Genomic DNA, 18,306 nt, shown 5'->3' with positions numbered 1-18,306 from the left:
GCGCGTCTGGAGCCTGTGCTCCGCAACAAGAGAGGCCGTGATAGTGAGAGGCCCGCGCACCACGATGAAGAGTGGCCCCCCCACTTGCCACAGCTAGAGAAAGCCCTCGCACAGAAACTAAGACCCAACACAGCCAAAAATTTAAAAAAAATAAAAAATAATAAAAAATAAAAAATAAATAAGGGGAGAGGGAGAGTGTGTGCAGAGGGTATAGATGAAATATGACTGGCCACAGATTGATAATTATTGTCGTTGCATAATGGATCCATGGATGGAGAGTGTCTTCATATCATTCTCTTTGTTATGTTTGGAATTCTGCATAATAAAAAGTTAAATCAAAAGTGGGCTTTGCTCCTTTACTCTCCTATTTTGCCTTGAAGATAGAGTTAAGGCCTTAAGGTGTTCCAGCCATGTGTGAACATGAGGCAGCAAGTATGAGGTCAGACATGAGAAGGGCAATATATGAAGGATGGTAGAGCCGAAAGATAGAAAGAGGCTGAGTCCCTATAAGCTCATGGAGCTGTTGTGCCGGCCCTAGAATGCCTACTTCTGGAAATTTTGTTATAAGAGATAAACAAACCTCCACGTGTTTAACCCCATCTTGGATTTGTGGGCAAGACCGTTCTTAGATCATACTGTTAAGATCCAAAATATAAGAAGGAGCAATCTAGGTGAGGAGCAAAGCAGAGGGCATCACAGTCAGAAGACCCTGGGATAGGTAAGAATTTGGAACTCACAGAAGGCCTGTGTGACTACAGCATGATGAGGGAGAAGAAGAGTAGGGTAAGATGAGGTTGAAGGTGTAGACAAGGTCTTGAAGGCTTGAGGCACAGTAGTCTCTGGTAAGCACTTTGGATTATTCTAAGCATAATGGGAAACCCATGACAGTTTTGAAGCAGACACGTGACAATAACTGATTTATTTATGTTTAGAAAGATAACTCTGGCTGCTACACAGAGAAAGGACAAGGGCAGGGGCAAGTGGGAAATCCTGGAGGCAGCCATCCAGATGAAAGATGATGGGAGTCGGGCAGTAGAGATGGATAGAAGTGGGCAGTTTTGAGACCTATTTTGGAAGTAAAATCAACAGAAGTTATTAAATAAATTTATAAAATTAGGGAAGGGGAAAATTCAAGGGTGGCTCCTAGTTTTCTGGTTTTAGCAATAAAGTAGAATTGGAAGAGGTAAACTTCATATGCCAGTTGGATATCCTAGCAGGTATGTCAATTAGGCAGTAGGGATGTGAGTATGGAGATGGTAAGAGAGGCCTGAACTATAGATATACATTTGGAAGCCATCAGCATAATATTGCATTTAAAGCTGGTGATGGATGAGATCACCTAGGGAAACAATGTAGGTGCAGAAGAAAATAGGACCCAGGATCGAATCTTGAGAAATACTAACGTTGACACACGGAGCTGAGAAAGGAAAAAAGACTGAGGATGGAGATTCTCATAAAGGAGAAGAAAACCAGGTGATAATCTGGTTTGGTTGACCATAAGGTATCCCAGAAATTAAGAGCAGGGAATATTTCATAGTCCAAGTGGGCCTCATGCTGCTGAGAAGTGAAATAAGAAAACAATAAAGGAGGCACTGCTGTTGATAATAAGAAGGTCATTGGTGACCCTGACAAGAACAATCTCAGAAGAGTGGTGGAGCTGGCATCCAAATCTGAGTGAGCTGAGGAGTAAATAGGTGATGAAGTAGAGATGGTGTGTGTAGAAACTTTCTTGAGAATCTGCCATAAAGGGAGCAGAGAAACAAGGCAGTAAGTGGAGGGACTTTAGGTGTCAAGGTAAAGTTTTCAAAGACAAAGAGATAGTGGAGCCTATCTGAATGCCGATAGAATGATCCATTGGTGAGAGTAAAAGGTGATGGGATTTACAACACAAATGAAGGACTTGTCTTTAATGGGAGGAGGGGCACTTCCTCCATGGTTGAAAGAGTAATGGAGAAGTAGATGCAGATGCAGGGAGAAGTCTAGATTTGGTGACTAAAAGATGACGTAGTTTCCTTCTCTTTTATCGGTGAAATATGATGTGAAGTCATCAGCTTAAAGTGAGGGAAAGAGGGTCTGGGGAAGGTGTGAAGAGAGAGGAAGGGTATAAAATAGTGCAAATTCAGCTTACTTCTGAAATTGCCAGGCAGTGTTTCTGAAATTGCCAGGCAGTGTCGAGACCTTTTGAGGATGGTGATGAGGGATTTAAAGTTATTTGTGAGATGCTCAGTAAATATTAGCTATCATTATTCTTAAAGGCCAGTTAAGTATTTAAAGTTATTTGTGAGATGCTCAGTAAATATTAGCTATCATTATTCTTAAACGCCAGTTAAGTAAGGCTCATTTAACCCTAACAACATACCTACAAAGTTAGGTGTTATTATCCTCATTTCAAAGAGAAAATTCAGTGTCCCCAAATTCATTAAGTTGTCCAGAATCATACACTGGTTTAGGCGGTGGAGTGGCATTTGAACCCAGACTGGGTACCCATAAAAGCCAGAGCCTCCCCCACCAAACCAGGTAAGCTGAGGTAGTGTTGTCATATCTAGCTGCAGAGTGTCTGGAGCACCCTCTGGAAGTTGGAGGAACACCAGCTTTCACAGATCACTCCTGGTCCTCTGAGCTAAAGCAGCTGAAGAAAATTCTGCCAGGATAAGTTTTCAGATGCCATCCCTGTGGCTGCTCTGCAGAGGTCACACATATGACTTTGAATCAAAGTCAAGGCCAATAACGAGCTACTGTTTTTTTACATAGGAGCCAATTCAGCAGCTAGGGTAGGGATGGCACTTATTTTCAGCCAGTGTTTCTCATGCAAATACCTTTTTCAAATTCCACGGTGGATAAAAAGAGGTTTTGTTTGTTTAGTGGCATTAAATAGCATGTATTATGCTCCTGATTTTGTGGATCTGGAATTAGCACAGGGCTCAGGGAAAACAGCTTGTCTATTTCATGATGACTAGATGGTTGGGATGGCTCAAATGGCTATAGATGGTTGGGATGATTCAACTGGGGCCCTATATCTGAGGCCCTAATTCTGACTGCAGTTTAGTTCCTCAGTTTTTCTCCCCATCGTGTCGGCTGGAGCTGAAATGTCCAGGATGACTTCCTCACGTCCATGTCCGGCACCGAGGCTGGGGTGGATGGAGCAGCCTGGCCTGGCTGGTCTTCATTCTCTTTCCACGTGATAAGTCTGCTGGGCTGCCTTGGGCTTCCTCACAACATGGCAGTCTCAGGGTAGTCAGACTTACGTGGTGGCTGGCTTCAAAAATGTATATTCATGTTGTATATTCTATATTCATATTATAGAATAGTATAATAGTATTTTTATCCTTTTAATAGCCACTTTTGAGCTATTACAAATAATGCTGCTATGAACATTTATGCACAAGTTTTTGTGCGGGTACCTACTGACGTTTTATTTTTGGCTGGGCCCGCGGCTTGCAGAATCTTAGTTCCCCAACCAGGAATTGAACCTTGGCCCTTGGCAGTGAAAGCGCGGAGTCCTAACCACTGGACGGCCAGGGAATTCCCTCATATTGAGTTGCAAAGTATAAAAATGCACAGAGGGATGAGGGATAATTTTGGGGAGCAATGGATATATTCTATATCATGATTGTGGTAGTGGTTACATATCTGTGTATATTGATCAAAACTCATTAAATTGTACACTTAGATGTATTTGTATTCAAATTATATCTCAGTAAAGCCAATCCCCTAAATAAAGGATGGAATGGTAGGGGGACAGATTTGGAGGCGTATTAATATATATAATGTTTTAACAATATATAATGCTTTTCTGTATACCAATATCTTCACATACATTTTCTCAATAAAGCAAGCAAAAACTGTGATCATTTCAATAAGCCAGTGAGATAAGTAAGAAGATATTACTCTGTCCATTTTAGATATGAGGAATTTACAACTGCATAGTTTGGTTGTGTGGACTGTCCATTATCACAGAGCTGCCAATTGGCAGAGGCAGAATTTCTTCCACCTTTTACCTCTGCAGTTTTCAAATGCTTAATCAAATTTGCTTACAAAAATTGAGGGAGAAAGAAGCTACACCTGTACAGATTTCATATTTGGACACAGAATAAAGAAGTTCCCCCACATGCTGGGTCTTCCATGACCTAAAATAAAAAATGAAAAAAAGTGATGACTCAAATCACAACTAGAACAGGACCTCTGAAAAGCAAGAAATTTAAAAATATCCCACCTTTGATTGCAACACTCTTTTAAGTTGCTCTAACACTTGAGCTTTGATTTTATTGAGAATAGAATGTTCTATATCTCTTCCTGCTCTTACCAGATTCTGTGGGTCCTATGCTTATGTGCTCAGATGCTTTGCCTGCCGTACCTCTACCCTGCTGCTGGCTCCTAAAGGCCGGCTCTCTCAGGATCCAGGGTCAGCTGTCTTCCAGTTGGCTTAGTCAATGGGAGGCGCTGGTGAGAATGGCAGAGTTGTCTTCTCCTTCCCTTGCTGCCTTGGGAGGCATCTCCCCGAAGCTGCTGCCCCTCTTCTGAGGTCTCCAGCAAGTATGGGACATGCCTGCCTTGACTTTGTCTTCTGCTGGGTGATCGTAACTCCTGGGCTCTGATGATACCACCTTCTCCCTGCGTCTTGCCAGCCTAAGGATGGTGGTGGCTTCTTGCTGTTGCTAAAGTCTGTGCTGCCTCACTGTCCTCTGATTAGCTTCTCTGCCTCTTTTTTCCTGTACCAACCCTCTCTTTTGAGGGATGTTTTACGATAGACCATCTGTGATATTGACTTAGGATTGGGCCTAGGACCATACCTGAAAATAGTTTTAACCACTTCCCTTGGCATCCGTTTCTGGTCCACCCTTCAGGCATGTTTAGATGTGACATTCATTATTCCCTTATGGATGGGTATATCTGTGTCATCAATGCAACCCCCAGAAAATTAAAATTTATTTATCAGATCAGCTAGTCTGCAGTCATCCAACAGCTGAAATAATGTATTTAAAAGGTCTGGAATCTCCGAATAAACCTTAAGCTGCCCATTGGTCATAATAACATTTAGCATGTTAAATTAGTACAGTGGAAATTTTATTAGTCAGCATACTTAATACTAGGTTCTGTAATAAATAAATCCAAAATCTCAGCGACTTAATATGATAAAATGTATTTGTTGTTCACAAAGAGTTCAATGTTGTCAGCTGCGGGTGTCTGCTCTGTGCAGTTAATTAGGAAACTGTTGTTGCCCTAGATGTTGACATCAGCTAGCAGATGAGGGACAACAGAGAGGATTGTGGAGGTGTTTTAGGAACCAAGACTGGAAATAGCATACATCAACTTTGTCCACATCTCATTGGCCAGAAGTCAGTCACGTGCCCCTCCGCACACCCACCCCAATTGCATGAGAGCCTGAGAAATATAGTTTAAATTAATGCCTAGGAAGAAAAAGAAATGACCTTGGAAAACACATGGTCAGTCTCTGCCACTATTTTCCCTTTTGGTCAATAACTTTCCATTTCATTCTTCCTCTCACTTATAGAATAAACTCCTCCCCACCCCACTTGCTAGAACATTATCCGAAGTCACTGAATCCAGCTCAAAACCCTGGGTGATGCTCAGTCAGCTCTATCTGGTTCACACGTGGTTTTTTTTTTTTTTTTCAATATTTTGAAACTAGATAAAGGTGGTGGTTGTACAACATTATGAATGCACTGAATGGCTCACTTTATTTATTTATTTTTATTTTTGGCTGTGTTGGGTCTTCGTTTCTGAGCGAGGGCTTTCTTTCTCCAGTTGCGGCAAGCGGGGGCCACTCTTCATCGCGGTGCGCGGGCCTCTCACTATCATGGCCTCTCTTGTTGCGGAGCACAGGCTCCAGACACGCAGGCTCAGTATTCGTGGCTCACGGGCCTAGTTGTTCTGCTGCATGTGGGATCTTCCCAGACCAGGGCTCGAACCCGTGTCCCCTGCGTTGGCAGGCAGATTCTCAACCACTGCGCTACCAGGGAAGCCTGTGGTTCTTTTTGGTTGAGTAATTTATAAACTAAAAAGAGGAGTCATCTTCCCCCTGCTCCTTTCTCATCCCCAAATATACACTGGTAAGCAGAGACAAGGAACTTCAGTGTCCCATATGGAAAGGGAAGAAATGAAAGACAGAAAGCCGACAGTGCTCCAAAGCGGTAGGTCAGGCACTGTGACATCTCCCTGACCAGGAAGCATTGAGAAATGTCTTTGACTGGACTCTGTTTCTCCTCTATGAGAGGCATTGTTTTGTCCATACTTTTCTGTGACCCCTGGTTCCACTCTTCAGGAATTCTCTTCGTTGTTCATTATGCTCTGTGGCAATATCTGAAGTGGGTGATGGGGGGTAAATTATCTCTGGGACTATGCAGATTTTGCAGTCTGCTTCCTTCTCATGGAAACCTGGGAGTCCAAAGCTGGTTGTTGTTTCCTGCCTTGACTAGTCTTTGTCCCAGACTTCTGTTTTCTTTGGAATTACTATTTCCTCAGAAACCTAACAGGCTTCCCATTGGTTTCCTTCTAGACAGTTCCTATGCCACAAACTACAGCCCAAACACTTTCCTAGACATAGTTCTCAATATCCTTTATGTCTTTGTTCCCTTATCCTCATGCCTCCCTCTTCTTACTGGCAGCCACCTTGACGCCATCAGGTTGAAAGGGAAAGCCACGTGTGACGTGGCTGTGCCAAGAGTGGTGGTGACTGAGCAGTCCTGTGTTGCTCACAGTTTTCTCACTCTTATTTTCTACTATTTGGGGCCTAGAATTAGTCTACTTCAAGACCCCCAATTTATGTAATTTTCCTATGTTCTTTCATTTCTTGCTGCAAACTGCCAAAACTTGCCAGTCACTTGAGGCCAAAACGCACTAACAGTTTGATTCCTTCCAACTGCTTCTCTTGGAGCCAGCAGTCTGTAAGCATATGGCCTGCTTCTCAAGCGAGAATTTTTGCCAAGTGTTTTGCCATGCACAGCATGGATTGCCACCTTTTCTGCCTCTGGGATCAGTTTTCTTTCTTCCCACAACTGGCATGCTAAGCCAGTGCCACTTATTTTAGTTTCTGGGGTTTTTTTTTTTAGGAGTACCCCACTTCAAGGTCTCATTTGTGGCTTTTGTTATAGTATTATTGCTAGCTGCATAAAAAGAACTTCCAAATCTCAATCTCAGTACCTTAAGACAGCAAACGCAATCAAATTCATTTCTCACTCCACAGTCCTGTGTAGGGAGGGGTGAGGGCGAGTGTGGAGAGAGGGAACCCTGCACCGTGCAGTCAGACATGAGGCTAACAGAGGCTCTACCATCTTCAGTGCATGACTCCCAAAGGTGCTCTGAGCATGGATATCCAGCCAGCAGCTGGAAGAGGACAGAGAACACGGACAATCACATGCATGTTTTAGGAGTTAGGTCTGTGAGCAGTGCATCACTCTGCGCACATTTCATTTGTCAAAAGTCAATAAGGGCTTCCCTGGTGGCGCAGTGGTTGAGAGTCCGCCTGCCAATGCAGGGGACACGGGTTCGAGCCCTGGTCTGGGAAGATCCCACATGCCGCCAAGCAACTGGGCCCGTGAGCCACAACTACTGAGCCTGCGCGTCTGGAGCCTGTGCTCCGCAACGAGAGAGGCCGCGATAGTGAGGGGCCCGCGCACCGCGATGAAGAGTGGCCCCCGCTTGCCGCAACTAGAGAAAGCCCTCGCACAGAAACGAAGACCCAACGCAGCCAAAAATAAATAAATAAATAAATAATTAATTTTAAAAATAAAAAAAACCCACCAAAAAAAAAAGTCAATGATATGGCACAAGAGCTGAGTATGTTACATAAGTGAGTTGAATGGGAACCAGGATGAATTCAGGAAGTGCATATTCTTTCTAAGTGAGTGGTAGCCATTCAACTCCAACTAATTATTGTCATGTGGGAATGCAGGGTTGCCAGATCTGATCTTTCTAGAGCAGCCAGAAATCCAGATTCCTATGTGAAGTCTTGTTATGGTTAAATGTTCATGTGATATAGTCCCTGAGATGATCTCCAATGATCTTCTGGCTATAGTATTTATGTCCTTGTGTAGTCACTTACACAAGGTATATCACTGTGTCAGGGCTGGTCTGAGTGACCAATAAAATATGACGGGATTGATGATATGTGACCTACTTCCAAGGCTAGGTCACAAAACATATGAAAGACTGTCTTGCTTTCTCTGGGATTACTCACACTGGGGGAGGTCAGCCACTGTGAAATGAGGACAGTCAAGCAGTCTGTGAAGAGGCCTACATGGGGTATAATTGAGATCTCCCATCAACAGTCAGCACCATCATGCCGATCATGTGAGTAAGCCACCCTGAAAGTGAATCATCCGTCCCTAGTCAAGCCTTCAGGTGATACAGCCCCAGCCAACGTTACATCTGCAACCTCACAGGAGACCATGAGATAGAACCACCCAGCTAAGACACTGAGATAATAGATTCTTATTGTTGTTTTAAGCCACTATTTTTTTTTAATATTTTGTTGCTCAGCAATAGGTAACTGATAATGGTCATAACTCACTTTTAAAATTTTTTAAAGTTAAACATTGTGTATAAAAAAATTTCCTTCTGCTGAATTCAGGCTACCAGTTTATAATATCTATAGAGAAGAAAGCAAGAAACAGTGGCCTTCCATTTTCTGATTCTTGCTTGCTTTGAACTGAACTTTTCAAGCATCATAAATCCAAGAGGAAAAATGATTTAATAAACTGCATTACTTTTGCCAGATTCAGTAAGACTTGTGTTCAAACACGACTCCACTACTTACTAGTTATGAGACCTTGGAAAATTTACTTAACCTCTTTTGGCTACAATTTCCTTTTTTGGAAAAGAGGAATAACAACAGAAGTACTTCTCAGGAAAAATTGTGAAATACTCTGAAATGAGAATAAGAAAAGATTAGTGGGTGTCCTATCTAGTTTATTCATCCAGATTATCTCTGCATCTCACTGTCTTTGAGTTATTTCACAACTCTGTAATTTGTAGAAAACAGAGTAATGCAAATGTTCTTATTCATAGAAATGCAAATTGTGTCTACTGGTATGCAACTGATTACTGTCCCATGGATAAAGGTCAGTTTTACACCAATAAAGTAAGTTCATTTAAGCATTCCTGATGGTTTAATGTATTTTGCTCTTCGGAGGATTCTCATTTGGACTGGCTGTAACATCTTAGTTATTATATCATTAATTGATATGTTAAATAAAACCAGAGACATATGTTTATTTTATATTTGTATGTGAGTCATGATTCAACTTAAAAAAAATTTACCCTTTGACAGATATCACAGTGTTGTTATGATGAATAAATAAATCAATGCATGTGAATCCCTTAGCACTGTGTCTGACACAGAGTGTTCAATAATAATTAGCTCATTTTATAATGCTAAGGAAGAGGGTAGTAAAGAAGCAATGATGTGAGGTCACCAATTTAGATGAAACAAAGGTCCACTGGTCTACCTATTCACCTGTTCCTGTTTTCCAAAAAGGATACTCAGAGAAAACAACTTGGCAAATCAACAAAATAGCAGTCAAAATGCTAACCAACACAGTAATTACATAACAAGGTCTCCGAAAAATCATCTAACCTATCCTATCCTGATGAGAAAGATAATACTTAGACAGTTGCTGGTAAGGCTTGCTAAAGTAACACACATGGAATGGGGTTACTGTGAATGAGCTGGAAGGGGTGTTAATCTGAAAACAGATTTAGAAAGCACATGTCTGAGTGTTGTTTCAATTCTGTGCCTCCTGGTAAGTAACTGAAATGCCTTAAGTGGGCCAGGTATAAGGAACAGCTCTATCTATCAATTTTCGTTTTAGATAAAGATCAAATATTTAATAGAGAGAACTTTTTTTATTATAATGCCAACTAAAATTTGTCACTTGCCATCTGCCTCTGCAAGGATTAGGCCACCAGCCACTGCAGTCGTTGACCTGCTTACCCTGAAAGGAGTTCAGCGTGGAGATCAGGAATGAGGTACTCTGTGCTTTGGGAAAAACTGGCAGAACAGGTCTTCCCATAGTTAGATATTTTCAGGAGATTTTATGAGCCCGATTTCTTGCATCTCCTCATATCTAGAAAAGCACTAAAATCATTACCGGAGACATCTGCTCCTCGTGACGAGCAGCAACCTTCCTGTGACCAGCAGTAACCTTCTGCCAAAATGTGTGCTTGATTGCATATATCCCTCTTCACCAAAATCACAGATATATACTGACCTCTTCCCTTACCTCTTTGGAGCAGTTCCTCAGAGCTATCTGAGAGGCTGTCTCCCAGGCTACAGTCTTCATTTTGCCCCAAATAAAACTTAACTCACAATTCTCATGTTGTGCATTTTTTTTCAGTCGACATTAAGAAGAGAACAAGCCTGATGGTAACTGGAAACAGATACTCTGGCTTAGCATCAGAGAAGCAGTATGGAACGGAATGGTGTACTGGAGTAGGAGCAGCTCCAGTCAAATGGTGCCACCCAGGAATTCAGGCCATGGTTTTGTAAAAGCAGCAAGAAATCTCAATTATTATGGGATATTTCTTAGCTCAAGCAATTAATTAAGCACCCAAGCCAACTAATCAAAACACATCTACCATTTCTTTGTGACCTCTGACTTAGGCCATGATGTTTTGGATGTACTCTGTGGGCAACTACTTGTTGGTAACACTCATCAGGAGTTGCTTATCACGGTTTGATGCCTTATTTACTGGCATGAGTAGAAGATGAAGTGTCAGAGAACTGCTGGTCATGTTTGCTTATCAGACTGGGGTTGCTGGTAGTCAACGAAGAGAACGAGTAAGTAATATTTGTGGCTCTGCGTCAGACACTGGATGCTTTGTTTTGCCCATCACACTTTGCTTTGTCCATCATGCTGTGTGAATGTGGGGAGAAAGAGTTCTGAATATGTTCAGGAAGCTTTGTACTGTAGTAGAAAATAGACGCCTTTGGAGTCATATAGACGTAGATTTGAATCGCAGCTGCACTGCTTAAGAGCTAACTGACCATGGATAATTTGCTTAACATCTCTGAGCTTCAGTTTCCTCAGTTATAAAAAGAGAAGACTGGGTGCAGAAGGAACCAGGCTCCTTTAATCTTCCTGCCCTGCCATCTTTAGTATGTGGCTTTCTACCCCTAGGTTGCAAGCAGCTGTTGCATCTACAAGCATTGCTTCTGAATTCCAGGCAGGAAGAAGGCGGGAGAATGAAGGTTAAAAGGCACATGTCAGCTGTGTCTCTTTTATCAAAATTCAGCAGCTTTCCTTTAAGTCACCTCTAGCAGACTTCTGTTTACTGGCCATATTAGCCACCTCTGACTGCAAGGGAACTTGGGAAATAAATTTTTTTAACCCATAACATTTCCACTGACTCATACAGCAGAGTTCTACTATGAATGGGAGATTGGCTCCTGGCTTAAAAATCCCCAGCAGTATCTGCTAAAGTGCTCAATAATCCTGGATATTATGTTTATAATACTTTTAATCTCAGCTAGTCTCTCTCCTTTGTCATTACATCCAAAGTGCTGGGCATATGGCATGCACGCGCACGCGTGCGTGTGTATATTCAGTGTGGTTTCTTGCTCATTTAACTGGTACATCAGAAGTATTTTCTTCCCAGTGAGATTTAATAAAAGGCTAAAAATTAAAAAAAAAAAAAAAAGAAAGAAAGAAAGAAAAAAGAAAGGGCACTTTCTACATAAGGAACTATGCCAAGAAAGTACCTTTGGGTTTTCTTTTTATTGAAGATTCTTACAATAACCAAAATCATTATGATAATAGCTAAAAATTTACTGAGCAGTTATGGTGTGCCAGAGACTGTGCAAAGTTCTTTCTGTTCATTATAACCATCATAAAAACTCTATAAGGTAGACTGCTTAAAATCATACAGCTAATACACAGTGGAGCCAATATTTGAATGTGAATCTGTCTGATTCCAAACTGCTCTTTATTACCTGTCAGATTGCGAGATACTCCTCACCTACTTCTGGAGACTCTTTCCAATTTTATTCTAAAGCCCAAATCTTGGCCTCACATTTGGCCAATACCACAGTAATAATTGCTGTAGGTTAAGACTCATCAAATTAGTGGTACAAAATTTGATGAGAAACAGGATATATGCATATTTTAAAAGTATCTCCACACGAGATACCTATTAATTATAAAGAGAATAACAGGGGCTTCCTGGTGGCGCAGTCATTGAGAATCCGCCTGCCAATGCACGGGACACGGGTTCGAGCCCTGGTCTGGGAAGATCCCACATTCCCCGGAGCAACTAAGCCCATGTGCCACAACTACTGAGCCTGCGCTCTAGAGCCCGTGAGCCACAACTACTGAACCCACGTGCCACAACTACTGACACCCGCATGCCTAGAGCCCGTGCTCCACAAGAGAAGCCACCGCAATGAGAAGCCTGTGCACTGCAATGAAGAGTAGCCCCCGCTCGCCGCAACTAGGGAAAACCTGCGCACAGCAATGAAGACCTGACACAGCCAAAAATAAAATTTAAAAAAAGAGAGAGAATAACAGTAACTTTACAGTGGTGAAATCAGGCTCACAACACCGTAACCAAGTAATCAAAGTTAACGTCACTAGTAATGAGATACACCAACATCACATGACTCCTGAAATGACGCCCTGAGAAGGACACAGCATCACTTCTGTAGTATTCTTTCCAAAAATGCATAAGCTAAATTTAATCATGAGGACCTCAGACACACCCAGCTTGAAGGACATTCTACAAAGTAACTGGCCAATATTCCCCAAAAGTATCAATGTCATGAAAGACAAAGAAAAGCTGAGGAACTGTCTTAGCCTGAAGAAGACAGAAAATATGACAACTAGATGCAATATGTGATCCTGGATTGGATCAAGGACCGTAAAAAATCATTAGTGTGACAATTAGGGAAATCTGAATAAGATCTATATATCAGTTAATAGTATGGTATCCAAGTAAATTTTCTGTTTTTCATAATTGTACTATCATTACATAATTGTGTACATTTGGAAACTAGGTGAAGGATATATGATAACTGATTTTTGTTTCTTGGTGACTTTTTCTTGCATCTTTTTATAAGTCTGAAATTATTTTAAAATGAAAAATTTAAAAAAACAACCCTTATCTATCCCAGTTCACCTGTTAAAGGTGTTTACTTATCATAATTATGTCTGAACTACAAGTCAATGGACTGCAAGTGCATCTCCACCAGCTTTCTCATCTTCTCGGCATTCTGTGTTCTGTCTCTAAGAGGATGCCCTGCTCTTTGTCCAGATGGTACCATGCTCAATGGTTGCCAGATTTAAGAGAGAACTATTTACACCCTAGATAGCATACATTTGTATATTCATTATGACAACTTCCTGGCAAATGAGAGAAAAATATTTTGTGCTAACACAATCAATATATTGTGACAGTTTACCATCATATGGAAGTAAAGTGTCTTGGGAAGGGCACTTTTTTTCTAATTCACAGTATGAGTCAGCAGTAGCCCTGCACTCCATTCCCTTCAAAGTCACCAGCAGGGTACAACCTCTCTTCTAGATTAGATCTAGTCATAGGCCATCTCCTGGCAGGAGGGATATCCCCTTTCCTCATCTCTCCTTCAGCTACAAAATGGAACTTTCTCTTAGATTTTAAAATGTCCTGGGGTGCGACATCCCCAGGTTGGTGGTGGGAAGACTACACTGACCAGCCAACGTGTAAAGAGGAAATGCAGCAGGAGCAGTTAGACCTCAGAGTTGTAAGATGGATAGGTGATTCTCAAACTTTTCCCCAAATGTTCCTGAATAGCAGAGAAGAGTTATATCAGGTAGGATGCTTTGGGCTGCAAGTAACAGAAAACCCAGTTCAGACTAGCTTACACTGTGAAGAAATTTATTAACAGGCAGTCCAGAGCTCAAAAGGGCTCCAGGCCCAGTGTCATAAGGGCTGCACTCCATTTCTTTGATATTCTCTTGGTTCAGTATTCCTCTGTGTATCAGTTTTGTCTCCAGACCAGGGTCCTCACTGTTAATAAATGGCTTACAGGAACAAACAGGGACACACATTTCTTTGTTCATGTTCTGTAGGAGAAAAAGACCTTTTACCCATTGTACCACAGAAATTTTTCCTTTCAGTCTGACTGGGCCAACTTAGGTCACATATCCACTCCTCTGCCAATAACACTCCCCAAGAAAGAGCTGTGCCGTGAATGATTGAAGTCTGAGTTCCTAAACCATTCAATGGCAAGGTTGTGGGATTCCCATGAGCGGTTTAGAGTAAGCAAGATATACTCCCAAAGCTGGGGATGAGGTAAAATTTCTTTGAGTAATGGGCCTTCTGAAGAAAGAGTGGATACTTGAACAAAAATCAGGGCTTTGTCAGGGAAAGGAATGGGGCCATTTGACGTGGGGAAGTGAATTCCTGCCCCTTGTGAATCAAGAATGTTGGTCCAACATGACCTTCTACAAATAGGATGTTTCTTTGTGTGCCTTCTTCCTTTTTAAATGGGTTATACCACTATGGAAAATAACATGGAGGTTCCTCAAAATGTTAAAAATAGAGCCATCATATGATCCAGCGATCCCACGGGGATATATATTTGGGTATATATCCAAAGAAGTTGAATGCAGGATCTCAAAGAGATATTTTCACGCCCGTGTTCATGACAGCACTATTCACAATAACCAAGAGGTAGAAGCAACACAAATGTACATCAATGGATGAATAGACTAAAAAAATTTGGTTTATAGGAATATTATTATCCACCCATAAAAAGGAAGGAAATCCTATCACAAGCTACAACATGGATGAACCTTGAGGACATTATGCTAAGTGAAATAAGCCAGGTGCAAAAAGACAAATACTGTATGAATCACAAAAGACCATCACACTGAAAATATTGTATGCATCACAAAAGACCATCACATTGCAGGACGCAATGACATTTCACAAATGTTAATATTTTCTCTTCTACCGCATTTCATTTAATTTTAAAAATCCTTTTCCTGCTTTATCTTAAGAATCATATACATTTCTTGTTCTATTCCATAATGTCTGGGCTGGGTTTATCTAGAATGAATCTCCCCTTCCAATTTTGTCGGAAATTGGTTACTTTAAGAAGGTATTTATCCTGTGGCATCCAGAAACCCCTGGCATTTAGCCACATTTGAGAAGCAAGGTATGGAATCAGAGGAATGGATTTTCTGGAAGACAATCCCTCTAGTTAAGTGAATTGTAATACAGCCATATGATAGACTATTAGCCTTTAAAAAGGCTTATGAAGAGTCTACTTTTTAAATGGGGGAAATACTTATTTTACAATAAGAAGTAAAAAAAAGAGAATGCAATGCTGACAATGACTATAAAAGAAAGAAGTTACAGTAACAATAGTGGGAATCTGAAACATATGTATAGGAAAACATCCCAAAAGAAACCGATGAAAATGTTAACGGTGGTAGCCTTTGGCTGGTGCATCTTCAGGAGAGTTTTTCTTTGAACTTTCAATTTTCTTGTTTGTTTTTTTTGTTGTTGTTTTGTCTGTTTGTTTTTTCCATAATTTACAACACATCTAGAATGTTTAGTAAAGGAAAAGTGAACTGGGGTAAACACAAAAATTGTGGGTCCAAGGGTGTCACTTATGAAAACATAAACATTATAACCACTATTTTGGCTGTCAGAGGAATTATACCACCTCCCACATCCCTGCTTTTTTATTTTTAATGTGTTTTTGACAGTTGAGGTCAATATAAAAATACCACTGTATACATAAAAATAAAGATAGATCCAAAATTAAGTTGTTCAGTTTTCTCTGTGATTTAACTCTTTGGCCATTTAACATATTGCAAGTAAATTAATTTAGAACAAAATTAAATTCTTGGTTGTTTGAAAAAGGATTAAAAGTCTTCCATCTAAAAATATGAAATTATTGTTCAAAGGGATATAATTCGAAAATCTGTAAGCACATTTATGTGTAAAAAAGTCATTTCCTTTTAACTCTCCCTTACATGACGCATGTACTAAAATCTGAGAAAGTGCCTGGGTTTGTTCCATTTAAATGCTTTTTAATAGTGTTGTCATTCTGTTTCTGGCAAGCAAAGCTTTACATAAGCCTAAAGATGCAGAAATTCTAAGATTAGAATAATTTAGATTCTGTCCTTGGGACACACTGTTTGTCTAGTGTAAGATGATGGAATGTCCCTGTAGGTGAGTCAGCTCTCGGCTCGGACTGCAGACTCTGCTAAGACTCTAGTCCCTGGATCTCATCCACTCGTGATCTCCATCAGTGTGGTTACAGGGCCACTCAGCTAGAATCTGCAGCTGCTGCTCTCCCCAGCCCAGGAGCACCTGCCCTGCAGCGACTGGAGCTTGGTCTACCCATGTGTGTCCTAGTCAGGTGGTGTTGGTCTGCCTCTTACTACTGCAGGGCTTTGTCAATCAGTGACTTAATTTTTGAGGCAGGAAAACTGAGAATCAATTTTTCATATTCTCCATATCCTGTGCTCACCACTCCCTTTCTCAGCAAAAGGCTCATGGTATTTCTTGCCTTGGGGTTTTTTTTTTACACAAGGAAAACAGACGTTTCCATGGAGCACTTTTTGTTTTGTTAAAGTTCAAACTCTGCTAGAGTCTTCTACACATTCTTTCTGTTTTTAAAAAATATTTATTTATTTATTTGGTTGAGTTGGGTCTTAGTTGTGGCATGTGGGCTCCTTAGTTGTGGCTCGAGGACTCCTTAGTTGTGGCATGCCAACTCTTAGTTGCGGCATGCATATGGGATCAAGTTCCCTGACCAGGGATCGAACCTGGGCCCCGGCATTGGGAACGCAGAGTCTTATTAACCACTGCACCACCGGGGAAGTCTCCTATGGATTCTTAGAAGGAGAAAGGGAGACTCTTCGAGGGCAGCAAGAAGGAAAAGACAAATACACCTGTCACTAAAAACGGGGGTCTGTGGGTGGGAGGATTCCTGAGATCTGAGTAGCCTCGGTGCAGTGGCCGGAGGAGGAAGCTGGTGCTCAGGGAGGACGGCTGTGAGGTGAGGTGTACCTTGACCTGCCCCAACCCCTCAAAGATCCTCGACGTCGCAAGTCACACAGAAGCCACGGAGTGGCTCACTCCAGAGGAAACTTTTCTAGTACAGAAAATGGGCATCCAGCAGATATACATGCAGTTGGAAGAGAGAGGACAGGACAGGCCCTCTCCACGCGTTAGCACACTGGGCAAGAACCAGAATCCTGAGTCAGGTCCCTGAATGGCTGAGATGTCATTTCCTGCCATTCTAGTGGAGTCATGCTAGGAGTTAGTTTCTTGTTTTTTTTTTTAAATTGTAGGTGAATATTTACTTATTTATTTATTTATTTTTGGCTGTGTTGGGTCTTCATTTCTGTGCGAGGGCTTTCTCTAGTTGCGGCGAGCGGGGGCCACTCTTCATCGCGGTGCGCGGGCCTCTCACTATTGCGGCTTCTCTTGTTGCGGAGCACAGGCTCCAGACGCGCAGGCTCAGTAATTGTGGCTCACGGGCCTAGTTGTTCCGCGGCATGTGGGATGCTCCCGGACCAGGGCTTGAACCCGTGTCCCCTGCATTGGCAGGCAGATTCTCAACCACTGCGCCACCACGGAAGCCCCAGGAGTTAGTTTTAATTAAATTTAAGAAAATAAAATAACTGGACATTTCTTACTCATTTGAATTTGTGTACATTCCTGCTATGTCTGTCTGAGCTCCTATTTCTTCACCATATCCTGGCGATCAAACACTTGCCTCATAGCATTACTGTAAGGGTTAAGCCAGGTTAACATGTGAGGGCCTGGGACAGTGCTTGGGTATATTTAGTAGGTGCTCAACTGCTGTTGATTCTCTAAAAAAATTTTTTTCCTTCTCTCCAAGATGGGACTGCCAGAATGAATGGCAGAAGTTGGTATGAGGACCTACGGAAGGCCTTGGGCTAGGGAAGGTAGAGGGGCAATGTTTTTAACAGTAATAATAGTTACTTTTTTTTCTTTTTTGGTCTATTAATTGGGGACTTTTTTTTACTGAGGTATAAGTTGATTTACAATATTATATGTTTCAGATATACAGTACAGTGATTCACAATTTTTAAAGATTATACTCCATTTATAGTTATTATAAAATATTGGCTATATTCCCTGTGCTGTACAATATATCCTTGTAGCTTATTTATTTTATACACAGTAGTTTGTATCTCTTACTCCCCTACCCCTGTCTTGTCCCTCTCCCCTTCCCTCTCCTCACTGGTAACCACTAGTTTGTTCCTTATATATGTGAGTCTGTTTCTTTTTTGTTATATTCACTAGTTGGTTTCATTTTTCAGA

At 41.4% G+C, this 18,306-nt stretch overlaps 1 protein-coding gene across 5 annotated transcripts in view; it reads right to left on the bottom strand.

Annotated features, from left to right (window-relative positions):
- PANK1 (pantothenate kinase 1) overlaps window positions 1-18,306 on the bottom strand; it is a 111,177-nt gene that overhangs the window by 77,158 nt on the left and 15,713 nt on the right. The window lies entirely within an intron of this gene.

Source organism: Balaenoptera musculus, chromosome 16 (assembly GCF_009873245.2).
Source record: "Balaenoptera musculus isolate JJ_BM4_2016_0621 chromosome 16, mBalMus1.pri.v3, whole genome shotgun sequence".
NCBI classification, from domain to species: Eukaryota; Metazoa; Chordata; class Mammalia; order Artiodactyla; family Balaenopteridae; genus Balaenoptera; species Balaenoptera musculus.
Note: the sequence above shows the minus strand (reverse complement) of the source record. Positions and strands in the feature narration are given on the sequence as shown.